This window comes from Pongo pygmaeus, chromosome 3 (assembly GCF_028885625.2).
Source record: "Pongo pygmaeus isolate AG05252 chromosome 3, NHGRI_mPonPyg2-v2.0_pri, whole genome shotgun sequence".
NCBI lineage: Eukaryota > Metazoa > Chordata > Mammalia > Primates > Hominidae > Pongo > Pongo pygmaeus.
In genome coordinates this window covers 155,598,739-155,612,241 of record NC_072376.2, presented here as the reverse complement: position 1 = coordinate 155,612,241, position 13,503 = coordinate 155,598,739, and the positions used below count along the sequence as shown (strand labels likewise).

The 13,503-nt window shown below is 38.8% G+C and overlaps 1 protein-coding gene across 3 annotated transcripts in view; it reads left to right on the top strand.

Moving 5' to 3' along the window:
* The window catches only part of INPP4B (inositol polyphosphate-4-phosphatase type II B), an 831,569-nt gene that overhangs the window by 287,154 nt on the left and 530,912 nt on the right, over positions 1-13,503 (top strand). The gene's annotated exons all lie outside the window — the stretch shown is intronic.

Genomic DNA, 13,503 nt, shown 5'->3' with positions numbered 1-13,503 from the left:
GGTGTGTCTCTTATACTAGGTCGATGAGGCTCTTACATTCAATGCACTTTCTCTGATGTTTTCTCATATTTAAATTCAGTTTTGCATTTTTGGCAAGGATACCAAAAAGTGAGGTTGTGACCTTCTCAACATATCTTATCCGAAGACTCTTGATGTCAATTTATTCCATTACTGAAAATGTTAACTTTGATCACTTGGGGAGGGTGGCGTTTGCCAGATTTCTTCACTGCAAAGGCACTATATTTCTTTGTACTCTATAAATATCTCATGGGAAAATAATTTCAGAGAATTTAAATATCCTGTAATTTATCACACCTTTGCCACTAATTTTAGTACCTGTTAATGATTCTTGCCTGAAACAACTATTACTGTGGTGTTTGCCAAATGGTAATTTCCTGGTTCAATAATTCCTTAACTTAGATACAAGTTGTAGTTTTATAGTGAGGAAAAGTTTTCTTTTCTCCTTTACTTATTCATTCATTCATTTGTTCACTCATTTATGTTAGTACAGACACATGAACCCTTATGTTATTCCATGGGTTATAATCCATTATGAACAAGATTTATTTTGTTATTCAGTGTTTCCATATTTGACCTTTGGGATCACCAATCAAGTTGGCTACTTTGTCTTTTTGAAATGTGCCTATTCTTTCTTTCTTTCTTTCTTTTTTTTTTTTTTTTTAACTCTTTGGTGTTTTCTAGCACAAAATATTTCAGGCTCATCTTATTTTTTCTCCTTTAGCCCTGGATTCAGCTGTTTCTCCAAGGAGTCATAGTTTTCTTATATTGGAGAGTGGTATTTAGAAACCAAAGTCTAGGAATCAGTTGGGCTCATTGGTGCAAGGGCATTTAGAATACCTGGCCAGTACTCATGAAAATTGTCAAGGTCATAAAACACAAAGAAAGACTGAGGAACTGTTTCATATTTAAAAAGACTAAGGAAATAGGACAACTAAATGCAAAGTGTGTGTTTTGATTGGATCCTGATCCAAAAAAAAGCATTGGTGGAACAATTGGAGAAATTTGAATATGTTCTATAGACTAAGTAATATTCCATATTATATTATAACCTTATATATTTTGTCCATACCAGAGACTGATTTAAGAAAAATCAGTCTTAAATACTGACCTGAAAATAATATGAGAGTGCCCGAGTTACTCCATTTTTTTAAACCACTACTGGACTCCTCCCATTCCCTACAGTAATATTTTTCAAAGTGTGGTCCATGAACAACCTGCATCAGATACTCCAACATTCCATATTAAAAATGTAAAATTTAAAAATTTAAAGCCCAAAGTCTGGGCTCCATCAAATTGCTGAATCTTAATTTATGGGTAAGAGAGTCCTCAAAATTTCTATTCAGGTGATTTTCATGTGCCCTACTGTTTGAGGACTACTGGCCTAAGCCTCTATCAATATACTTCAATCCAAGATATTTATGGGAGCCTCCAGTCTTCCATGGTCTGGTTCTTACTAACTTCTGAGTTTCTTTTTTTTCTTTCTTTCTTTCTTTCTTTCTTTCTTTCTTTCTTTTTCTTTCTTTCTTTTTTTTGCCATTCCTTAAGATGCTACATGTTTCTGCTATAAATTCCTGTACCTCCCTGCTTATGCCTTGCTATTTCACTTCTTTATACCTTTATCATATCCTCTGCCTGACATAACTGTCCCACCTTACTTCACTTGATCCACTCATCAATCTATTTTAAGTCCTCACTGAGGTGTTCTCTGCTCCAAGCCTTCCTGGCTTCCCCGGGTAAACTGCAAGCCTCACATTACGCACCAGGGAGTTCTGTTTCCCCAAAGGATTATGAATAAGCTTTGTTAGCGTGCTTGCACATAGTTCCTATTCAGTAAAGTTTTAGCAAAATGGGTTAATAACTAACTGACTTGCGGGAAGTTTCTATATGGAGTCTATCTACTATCTTTTGTTGTGTGAGAAATCATTACTAAACTTAGGGGCTTGAAATAACAACTGCTTGTTTGGCTCATAAATCCATGGGTTGGAAATTTGGTCTAGGATCAGCTGGGTAGTTCTTCTGTTGATACAATTGGACTAACCCATGTGTCTGTGGGCAGCTGCTGGTCAGTGAAAAGCTCTGCTTTGGGGTATTAGCTGACTGTTGGGTAGAGCCATAGCCATAGCTGTGCCATGACTCATCCACTGGAAGGCTAGACTGGACTTGGGCTTGTGCAAATGGAGGTGGCGGGTTCTCAGAAAGAGAGATAGAGAGGGAGAAGTGAGAAAGAAACTGCAAGTTATTTTCACGCTTATGCGCAGAGCTAGACAATATCATTTCTGCCACTTTCTATTAGCCAAAGCAAGTCCCAACACCACCCCAAATTCAAGAATGGACAAATAGACTCAAGTTCTTGATTGGAGGTACTCAAATGTATTATGGCCATTTTTGCAATCAACTCCATGGCTCTAATGCATATGAATTGATGATCGTAGTTTACAATGTAACTATAAACTGGATTCTAATTTTCTATTTCTATCATTGCTTTATTGCCTTATAGATAGGCCTCATTTCATTTTAGTCTTCAAACCATTCTGTTACAAAATGTTGCTGCTGCTTTTCCAGCACTGTCACCTTATTCCTCTTCAATTTGCCTATTCTGGAGAACCCTTTGCATCTATTTATGGGAAACACAGATAAGGATGTACTATTCATTTAAATACTTGGATTTAGTTACATCTTAAAATGAAGCCAACACTCTCAAACACAGCAAACTGTGGACTCTAAGTATGACACTGGACATGTTGCCAATAAAAAAAACACATCATTTTTGTAACCTTGGTTTTTTCCTTTCATTGTCAGTTGTTCTGCCTTAAAAAAATTGACAAAATCCTGCTTTCATTCTGTCATATCAGTTGACCTATTTTCTTTGTAAAAGCAGTGTTCATCTTTCTGCCTAGCAGAGGTACTCTTCACTACTAAATACAGCTGTCTTTAAAGGCACAGCCATCTTAGGGGCATGTCCCTTGGCCTCTTTACTGGTAGGGTGAGAGGTGCTTTGACTTCAGTTTGTGTGTTAAACTCTAGCATTTATTATTGACATCTGCACCTTTGTATCCCAATTTCCACAGTCATTCAGGGAAATTCAACTACACTGGCATTTAGTTTGATTTTCTTATCCACCTTAGAAAAAAAAATAGCAATATCTAACATTTTGCAAGTAACATGAGAAGAGAGAATGGCATGGAAATTATTAAGAACTTTTGGTTTTCTACCCTAGGGACTTTTTCTTTTTTGCCTATTATCTCTCTATTTTTTTTCTTATGGATTCTAAATAATACTCGTAGAAATCCTTTGTTTTGTTTAACACAAAATGGATTTTGTGCAACCACTTGGGAACTGGACAATTTTGTTTTCAAAAAGCAATGGGGTGTCTTTCTTATTTTTCAAGGACACCTTGGCCACAAGTACTTTCCTGCTGTTGGTCTCCTTGAAGCTTGGCATCCAATCCTGGTATTCATTGAGGGAAAAAGTCCTAGAATTTGCTTTGTGACCTGGGCTGTATGGGATGTAAGCATATGTTACAAAACTTAATGCATAAATCTGCTACTTTTGATACAGTCTGGCTCATGGAGAGATGGGATTTAGCTTCTTGTAATGAGAATTTGATGTGACTGGAAATTGAACAGAAGCATCTTTTTGTTGAAGGTACTGAGGCTTATAACAATCATTCAGTGGCAGAAGTTATTGTTTTTCACATTACTTTTCAAATAGAAAACCTTTCAAAGCTTCACGAGAAAATACCTATCTTTGTTCAAGCAACAAAACGCTTGGTAACTTTTCCTTTACATCCACTTAAAGCAAAATGATGTAGTGAGAACCTCCTACTCTACTTTAAAGATATACCTCAGTTTTCCTCTATCTTAAAACCTTCTTTCCTCTTCCTAGGTCAGAACTGCCCTTTTATAAAATTTCGCTTTTCCTCTTTCTCCCCCTGTGAGAAGTGAGGATCTTAATCAAAAGAAAAAAGGAAAAAAGAAAAAGAAAAAGAAAAAGAGAAGGAAAAAATAATGCTAGATATAATACTGCCGAAGGTTTGAAATGAACATAGAAACTCTTTGCAAAAAAAATTATTTTTCAGGCTTTAGACAGAACCTTTTTTACAGTGCGCACATAAACATTTCAGTCTTACAGATCTTAAAAGAAGATGAGCACCAAAAAAAAAATTAAATTCGATAATGAATTGACGTTGGAAGAAAGACATTCTATTTCTTTCTCCATTCACAAATCAACTTTAGAAACTTTAACAAGTCAGCCAGGCGCGGTGGCTCACGCCTGTAATACCAGCACTTTGGGGGGCCGAGGAGGGCGGATCATGAGTTCAGGAGTTTGAGACCAGCCTGGCCAATATGGTGAAACCCCGTCTCTACTAAAAATACAAAAATATTAACCAGGTGTGGTGGCTCACTCACATCTGTAGTCCCAGCTACTCCAGAGGCTGAGGCAGAAGAATCACTTGAACCCGGGAGGCAGAGGTTGCAGTGAGCTGAGATCGCGCCACTACACTCCAACCTGGGCAACAGAGCAAGACTCCGTCTCACAAAACAAACAAACAAACAAAAAAACAAACAAACTTTAACAAGTCATGTAAACTTTCTCCTTCAATGTTTCCATTTATAAAATGGGTATCTAGACAAGTGAAATAATTTTGTGAATTAATTTCTTCCTCAAAAGTATTTTTTAATCTCAAGTATCTTTTAAAACAGTATTATATTTTATTCTTCCATAACAGAGGCTACATCTAGAAAAATCAGTGAGTAGAGAATTTTATAATTATTAATTTGGTCTTCTACCACATTGAATAAAAAAATTAAATTATGATGTTTTGCAGAAGTGTAAATTATACTATTAGTGAGTTTAGCTCTAACATGTATTTTCTGTTATATTTAAGTGCTGTCTTATTAAATACTTTTTTGGGGAATTCATAATATGGATTTAGCTGTAATTCCCTGTGGAAAAAACAAATGATAATGAAAAGGTCTTTTAGTTTTCACCAAAATGACAGTCAAGATTTCATCAACCTATGTGAGACTGGTTTTTTAAAAATTAGTAGTTGTGATGGTTAATATTGAGTGTCAACTTGACTGCATTGAAGGATGCAAAGTATTGTTCCTGGGTGTGTCTGTGGGAGTGTTGCCAAAGGAGATACATTTGAGTCGGTGGACTGGGAGGGGCAGACACACCTTCAATCTGGGTAGGGACCGTCTAATCAGCTGTCAGCACAGCTAGGATAAAGCAGGCAGAAGATGTTGGAAAGGGTAGACTTGCTGAGTCTTCTGAACTTCATCTTTCTCCTGTGCTGGAGGTTTTCTGCCCTCGAACATCAGAATCCATGTTTTTCAGCTTTTGGACTCTTGGACTTACACCAGTGGTTTTCCAGGGCCTCTCGGGCCTTTGGCCACAGATTGAAGGCTACACTGTTGGCCTCCCTACTTTTGAGGTTTTGGAACTTGGACTGGCTTCCTTGCTCCTCAGTTTGCAGACAGCCTATTGTGGAACTTCACCTTGTGATCGTGTGAGTCAATTCTCCTAATAAACTCCCCTTCATATGTACATCCATCCTATTAGTTCTGTCCCTCTAGAGAACCCTGACTAATACAGTAGTAGTAGTATTTGTGAGCTTTCAGAATTAAGAAATATCTTAAATTCCACAGACGAGCCTGATTGTCTTTTGCCCATGCAGTGTCACAGCTTTAGAAAAGAGGGCCGTGTCTAGGCTGACCCTTTTCCGGCTCAGCATGCTTAGGAGAGGCACGTGGCTGAGGCGGGGAAGGAAAGCACAGGCTGTTAGCATTGAGGCTTAGATCTCACTATAGTGCTTCACTTCCATAGCAATCTCAATAGAGAAAACATGTCTTGATAAACCCCCTTCTGTGAAACTGGAGAGGAACTATTTGTTTATGTTTATTTCCTGCTGCTTATCTGATGTGATGTCCTGAGATGTGATGAGGCTTTTAGAGATACCAGTCCTCATATACCACTTAGATGCCTCTAGGCAAGTGAGATGGACAGAATGGCATTAGCTCTATTCTTATTGTAGATTTTTAAAGTGTATAAAAACTATGTTCATGAGTGAAATGTAAATAAGTAACAAACTTTTTTTCAACATAGTAATAGGAAGAATATCAAGCAAGAATAAAGGGAAATTCAATGGCTTTCTCTTCTTATTATTTTTAGTATACTCTTGGCAGAATGTTCAATTTATACATTGAGAGTTTAAAGTATTTTAATGACATGTCTAGTTAAACTAGTGACATAGATTATATATATATAGTTATCATAGGTTTGTGTTTAAAGGGCTATGATTACAAGATAAATATGTGTAGAAGTGTGGGTGACACTCCAAAATTAAATCACAATATTGATAAAAACTTATGCATATGGTTTTGCTGTTTTCAAACCTGCTGTCATGTTGAAATAATAAAAATAGCAAGACATCCTTGCTATTTCATGCTTTTGAATGTTATATGCTATTACATGTAAAAATGAGAAGTAAGTGCCCCATTTTGCCTCTCATTTTTTAAATGAATTTCAAGTGAGTCTCAAATGAATCTCAAGTTTCATTTTTTAATGAATCTTGATTCATTAAATACAAGGTACATATTAAGAATTAAATTTGAATAATTCTGAAGCCACAAAGATAAAAGAAACAAAAGCATAACAGTGAAAAAAACTTGCAACAGCACCGCCACTCTCTGATATCTTAGGTTCTCTCAGCTTTTGATGAATGCACTGCCATTTTATGACCCTATTAGTCCATATTCATTCCTTTTTATCACATTTATTGCAAATCACTTTGTTTACTACCAACTAAAAATAAGAAGCACTATAACAACTGAGAGTTCATTAATCCTTTAACTGACACAGTTGCAAAAATTCCAGAGTTGTGTCGACTGAAATCATTGTGCACCAGACATTATTAGCATTCCTGACCTACAGTTCTCCACTTTTGGCTGCATGGAGAAGTTGGGCTTCGCAGCATTCTAACAGATGGGTGGGACTCTGTGTCTACTTCTAGTTAATGAGCTGAGACAGAAGGGGATATATGTCAGTTCCAGGCTGAGGCGGTAAAAACCCCATGTGATTATTCAGTCTTCACCTGACAGGCGATCAAGGACACATACTCCTGATGAAGCTTCAAAAAATTGAGCTTTTTTTTTTTTTAGAGGGAGTCTTGCTCTGTCGCCCAGGCTATAGTGCAATGGCGTGATCTCCACTCACTGCAAGCTCCGAATTGAGGCTTCCTTTAACCCAGGCCTCCAGTTTCTACACATAGTAGATTTTTCCCCACACTGCCCCCACCAACACCCACTGAATTATACCAAGAAGGAGAAATAAATGTATCTTGTGTTAACCCACTGAGATTTCCAGATGAATTTGTTAACAGTGGCATACCATAACCTGAATAATACCTATGGATTATAGAATTTCTTCACTTTTAGGCTTTATATTTAGATATATTAGTAATAACTTTTTCTAAAAGAAGATCTATTTCCTCCTTAACTTTTGGTTTTTGTCTTTCTTTTTTCCTTTTTTTTGCTGCCAAAACCAAATTGTCAAAGTCTTATTTGGGGCAGTCAGGATGATTAAATTTGGAAGTCAATGGGAATGTAAGGAATTGGGTGCAAGACAAATAAGTGCTATGAATCCAGAGAACAGAGCAAGATAAGACTGGATATCTGTCAAACCACAACAGACAAAATGGACAACAAGTGACCTGAGTACACAGACTGAGCTCAAAATCTAGGGATCAAGGTTTTGAAAAGAGCTTGGACAGAGGAATTATACCGTGATTAAAACTTGTGGGCTCTTCCAGAAGTTTGAGATGATAGGTACAGTACAGAATTTAAAATGAAAGAATGGGACCTGTGTCTTAGGATGGAAATGGGCAAATAGGATTACCATGGTTGGCACCAGAGATGCAGGTCAAGAGCTGCAAAGGAAGTAGAGCCTGAGATGTAGAACTAGGAAGTGAGGTCAAAACAGAGTTTAGAAACAGGATTGACTTTGTCGTTGAACAGTTCGTTTTGTGGCAGCCTTATGGCCCTCAGGGGCAGGACCAGAATGTAGAAGGGGTAATAGGTGAATGAGCCCATAGATAGAACTAGAAACTCTGCAAGAACAGACATCAGAGCTCATTAGAGAGGGGAACCCTACTCTTTCTGATAGACCTATTTTAGGGGGCTCAATTCCTTTTTATATGGAATATAAATTATTTTAGTTGCATCTTATATTTCATCACTGGTATTACTTATTGTTACCTCTAATATTTTTTCTATTTTTTAGATATCTATAACAACTTCCGACATGTTGGGGTTAATGTTTACCAAGGCTGTATCTTAAACAGGTTTTGCGCTGTGGTGTGGAACTGTGCCTGGACATCGGGAGTATGAGTCTGCAATCCTGAGTGTATTCCCAGATTCTGCCACTAACTCTTGCCCATGGACTGCCAGCTGGGCAGGTGGCCTCTCTGGCCTCAGTTTCTTCTTTGTGGAGGCTGTGTGTCTGTGTGTGAGTGGGAGATGGGAGATGGTAGACTAGGTGAACTTCAAGGTCTGTGTGTCTCTCCAGGTCTTTGAAGTAATTCTTTACAGTGAGTCTGACTTTCATAGAAGTTTCATTTCTGGGAACTAAAGGAGCTTTTACATACTCTTCTTGTTCTCCTCTTATTCATGTTGCTCTTAACATCCGAATCTAAATTTAGTTCAATTTTTATCCATTCTTTATGTTCTCCTCTCTACAACTGTTTCCCCGAATTTCCCATCAGCTGCCCTACCCTGGAGAACTGCCGGCCTTCCTTCTCCAGCGTTGTCAGCAGTTGTGAGTGCTTAAAAGATGCTCACTCCTGCACCAGCAAACCTCTCCAGGCAGCCTATTTGAAAGCATCTCTTAGGTGCAGCTGTGTGAAAAGTTGGCGAGGGATATAATGTTGGAGGTTGGCTACTGGTCCTCCAGTGGTCACGACAGGGCAGCTTTGAGGAGCAGCTTTGTGCTGTATTGGTTTTGATGTATCTAATAAAGAGAAGGTAAAGCCTCTTCCAGCCCTCTGTCTTCTATTCTCCTGACTGAATATATGAGGAGATAGCAAGGTTTCCTAGGTATCAGCTTAGATGATAAAAACTGCAATCGATACTTTCCCCTGCAATTTGCGTGCTTCTTTCAGGCCCCTATCCCTGCTACTGCAACTGCTAACCTTGTCTTTCTGACTCAAATTGGAAATAAAACTGTCTTAGGTGATTTAAAACATTTTTTTTCCTAAATAACACATCAGCAGGAAATCATCACATGCATACCTCCCCCTCTTCTCAAGGTTAACATCCAAGGCTGGACTAATGGTCTTTTTCTCTCTGACCTGAGCTGCCTCTCCTTCCCAGGGGACCCCATTTTGGTCATTGGTACCCACTTTCATCCCAGCCTCCAAGCCTCAGATTCTTTCTTTATGCCTCTTTCTCCTTTATTCCCAGAACTACCCAAGTATTAAAATATCTTTTTTTTCCCCAATCTTCCTTTTCTTCTATTTAAATTACCATAATTCTAACCCATGTCCTCATTTTAAAAATAACAGTTTTTCTTCACTTACATATAATTAGAACTCCTGTCTGGAGTCAGGGACCCAGTAATGATTTACCTTCATTACCAGGGAGTGATGTGGTGTTGTTCCCACACAGTTGGTGACAGTGGGAACACAGTGTACTTGTGCCAGAGAAGTTTCTTGGTCTTGCTAGTATAAAAAGAAGAGACTCATGTGACTCATGCTCAGGAGCCACACCTTTGACCAACCATAGAAGATAGGACAGAGTCTTCCTCTACCTGGCTAAAGATCTGGATTCTGATTGTAGCTTTGGCTCTTAGTTTGTAACACAATGAAGTTCTCAGCCTCAGTTTCTTACCTATCAATTAAAAGGTTGAAATTTATCCCATCTTTACAATCTTGTGTCTGTATCCTCATAAGTTACCCACAGCTAAGAACTCTCCTCGCTTGCTGAAAAGATACATATAAATCTATATCTAAATACACACACACACACACACACACACCACATGCACTTTCTGCTAGTAGACAGAAACATAGAAATGCTTAAATTTTTTTTTTTTTGAGACAGAGTCTTGCTCTGTCGCCCAGGCTGGAGCGCAGTGGCACGATCTCGGCTCACTGCAAGCTCTGCCTCCCGGGTTCACGCCATTCTCCTGCCTCAGCCTCCCGAGTAGCTGGGACTACAGGTGCCCACTACCACGCCCAGCTAATTTTTTTTTTTTTTGTATTTTTAGTAGAGACTGGGTTTCACTGTGTTAGCCAGAATGGTCTCGATCTCCTGACCTCATGATCCGCCCACCTCGGCCTCCCAAAGTGCTGGGATTACAGGCGTGAGCCACTGCGCCTGGCCAAAATGCTTTTTAAATGTTTTTAACCATCTTCAAGGTCCTCACCCTATGAAAGTTAGCTCTGGAGTCTGTATAAATCAACTGTAAAATACCCATTTACAAATATTCAGTGTCTAATAAATACATGAGATAGACTGAATTGTAGCCAAATCTTACAGATTCTCCCTCCTTAACATCTTTCACATTTGCCTCTTTTCTCCAATGCTATAGCTGCTCTCCTTACAAATAAATATGCTTACACCTCTCACCAGGGCTGCTGAACTAGCTTTCTAAATATGGTATCTTTGCCAAAGCTTTGCCAAAGCTTTTTCAGTCTACAATTTGCCCTTCACAGTGTGCCCGAGTGACCTGTAGAAGTCCCAGTGGCTACACTCTGATGGCTTGAAGCACATCTGCAGGTTCTGTTTCCCACTCTGTCTCATAACCCATCTCTTCTGGGTTGCTATGTTTCACAGCCATCCTGCAGGCTGATATTTGGATTCTTCATGGCTTTTACTTTTAACCTTCTCCAATTGGATGTGTTGGATTCTCCTCAGCTACATGTGGTGCTTCCTGGGGCCAGTCTTTTAAATCCTGATCGCTTGCCATCCCCAAGGCCCTTAGGACCCCAGCATGGATGCAGTTGATGTTAAGAGAGTATATAGGAATTTGTAGGCAAAGAGTTTGGGGCACAGCTTTTCCCACAGAGGGAATGGCATCCGCTGAAGCTCATTGGTGGGAAAAACATGGTATGTTTAATGCATCATTTTTCAAACTCTTTTTGGATGTGGTCTTTGATTACAAATATGTTGTTCATCATGAATGCAGTACACAAACATTTGAAAGAAAAGTTCTAACAAATAACACTCTTTTTTCTCCCATTACATTAAAATGAAATTATGACTTTGACAAACTAAATTGTTTTCACACCTTACTAAAATCCATTAGTGAGGTTGAAAACACAAAGATACTAGTTTAAGGTTCAGAGTGGATAGAGCCCAGGGTATAAGGGGTAGTTTGATGTAAGGTGAAGCCAGAAAGGGAAGCGAAAACAAATCTCACAGTACCTTGTCCAGTAGTCAAGCTTGCCTTTCATTAGCTTGAAATCCACTAAAAGGTTTAAATAGGGGGCACTTGGAGGGTGTGACATGAGCAGAGTTGCTTTATATTCCTACTGATTTGAGGAGATCAAGAATAGGTATGGGAGACCAATTAGAGGAATTTCTTTTTTTTTCTTTGTTTCTTTTTTTTTTTTTTTTTTTTTTTACTATTGCAAGTGAGAAAATAATAGTAATGGACTATGGAGTTGGTGGAGGAGATGGAAAGGTGGGCAATTTGAAGCTCTTTAATAGGAAACATTTGTCATTCTGGGTGATGGTGGATCTGGAGTGGAAGGAAGTGGATGACTCTGGCTTTTTTCTTTTTCTTTTTTTTTTTTTTTTTTTTTTGAGATGGAGTTTCACTCTTGTTGCCCAGGCTGGAGTGCAGTGGGCAATATCAGCTCACTGCAACCTCCTCCTTCAGGATTCAAACAATTCTCCTGCCTCACCCTCCAGAGTAGCTGGGATTACAGGCGCCTGCCACCATGCCCAGCTAATTTTTGTATTTTTAGTAGAGACAGGGTTTCACCATGTTGGCCAGGCTGGTCTCAATCTCCTGACCTCGTGATCTGCCCACCTCAGCCTCCCAAAGTGCTGGGATTACAGGTATGAGCCACCGCTCCCAGCCAACCTGGCTGTTTAGCTAGTGGAATACGACTGACGGTACAGCCATTCATTGAGAAATGAACACATAAGAAAATCAAGGGGAAGGTATGTCTTGACATGGTCTTTTTCCAGAAGCAGACCCCAAGACAGGTTTAAGGGCAAATGTTTTATTTGGGGGTTGGGACCAGGAAACACCAATGGGGAGTGAGGAAGTAGGACTGAGAAGGGAAGACCAGCAATAAAAGTTACATTATCAAGGTATTTACCTCTGTGGAGTACAGTAGCTTATGCCTGTTGGGGAACCCTAGAAGCCAGCATGGAATATGTCTCAGCGTATCCCATCTGAAGGAAAAGAGAACTGGGGTATTTATTCCACAGTTCCTCTCCTGTCAATTATGAGTTGACTAGCAGGTAACTAGCAGGCTAGAGTTCTCTAGCCCTTTGGCTTGTCATGTGGGGTAATCACAAAATCATAAAGCCAAGGGGATATGAAAGGGCATAGAAAGCAATCTTTTCTACAAGCTACTTTGTGGAAGGTGAAGATGGAGCCAGCATCTTGAATTTAATTTTAGATTTATTGCACTTGACCTAACTTTTCAGACATATAAATAGAGACATCAAGTTGGATACATAAGTCTAGGTTTCAAAAGAGAGTGGGAATGTGGAGTCTTCTGTGTAGAGGTGATAATGAAAGCAGTGGTTAATATTGTTTATTGGAAGAAACTACAGGGTGAGGAAACAAGAGAGCTTCTGACTCTGCTCTGAGAAATCTGGGCATTGAAGGGCCAAGTAAGGGAATATAGTACTAAAAAAAAGCTGAGAGGAGTTTTAGAAAAACAGAAACCAGAGAAATTCAAACCTTAAAAACCAAGGGAAGATAATAGGGTAATACTTAGAGAAGAAAGGAGAGGTCTTCAGCACATAGTGTTGTTTAGAGGACCAGAAATGTCTATTGTGTCTTGCATAATGGAAATTTATTGATCTCCAAAACAAGCTATTTTGGTGGTGCAACGAAGGTAGGAGATATAGAGAGCATAATGATTATGACTGGACTATAGAGCAGGACTGCCTGTGTTCAAATATCTGTTCAAAGCTGTATGACTTTGGGCAAGTAACCTGCCCTCTCTGAGTTTTAGTTTTCTCATCTCTAAAATTGGGATGACAATTATTCCTGCCTGTAGAGCTGCTGTAATATTAAGACATAATGTAATAAAATACTTACAGCAGTGTCTGACAGATGGTAAATATTAAATGGTAGCAATTGTTAATTTTATTCTTTATATTCTCAGAGAGTCAATGTTTCCTCCTTCTCCAAATTCTCTCTAATCCTTGGTATTGCACTTTCCAAGAATATTCCTAGGGTTTGGTGATATGAGACACCTACAAAAGACTCAAAAACCTACCTAATCACCAATCT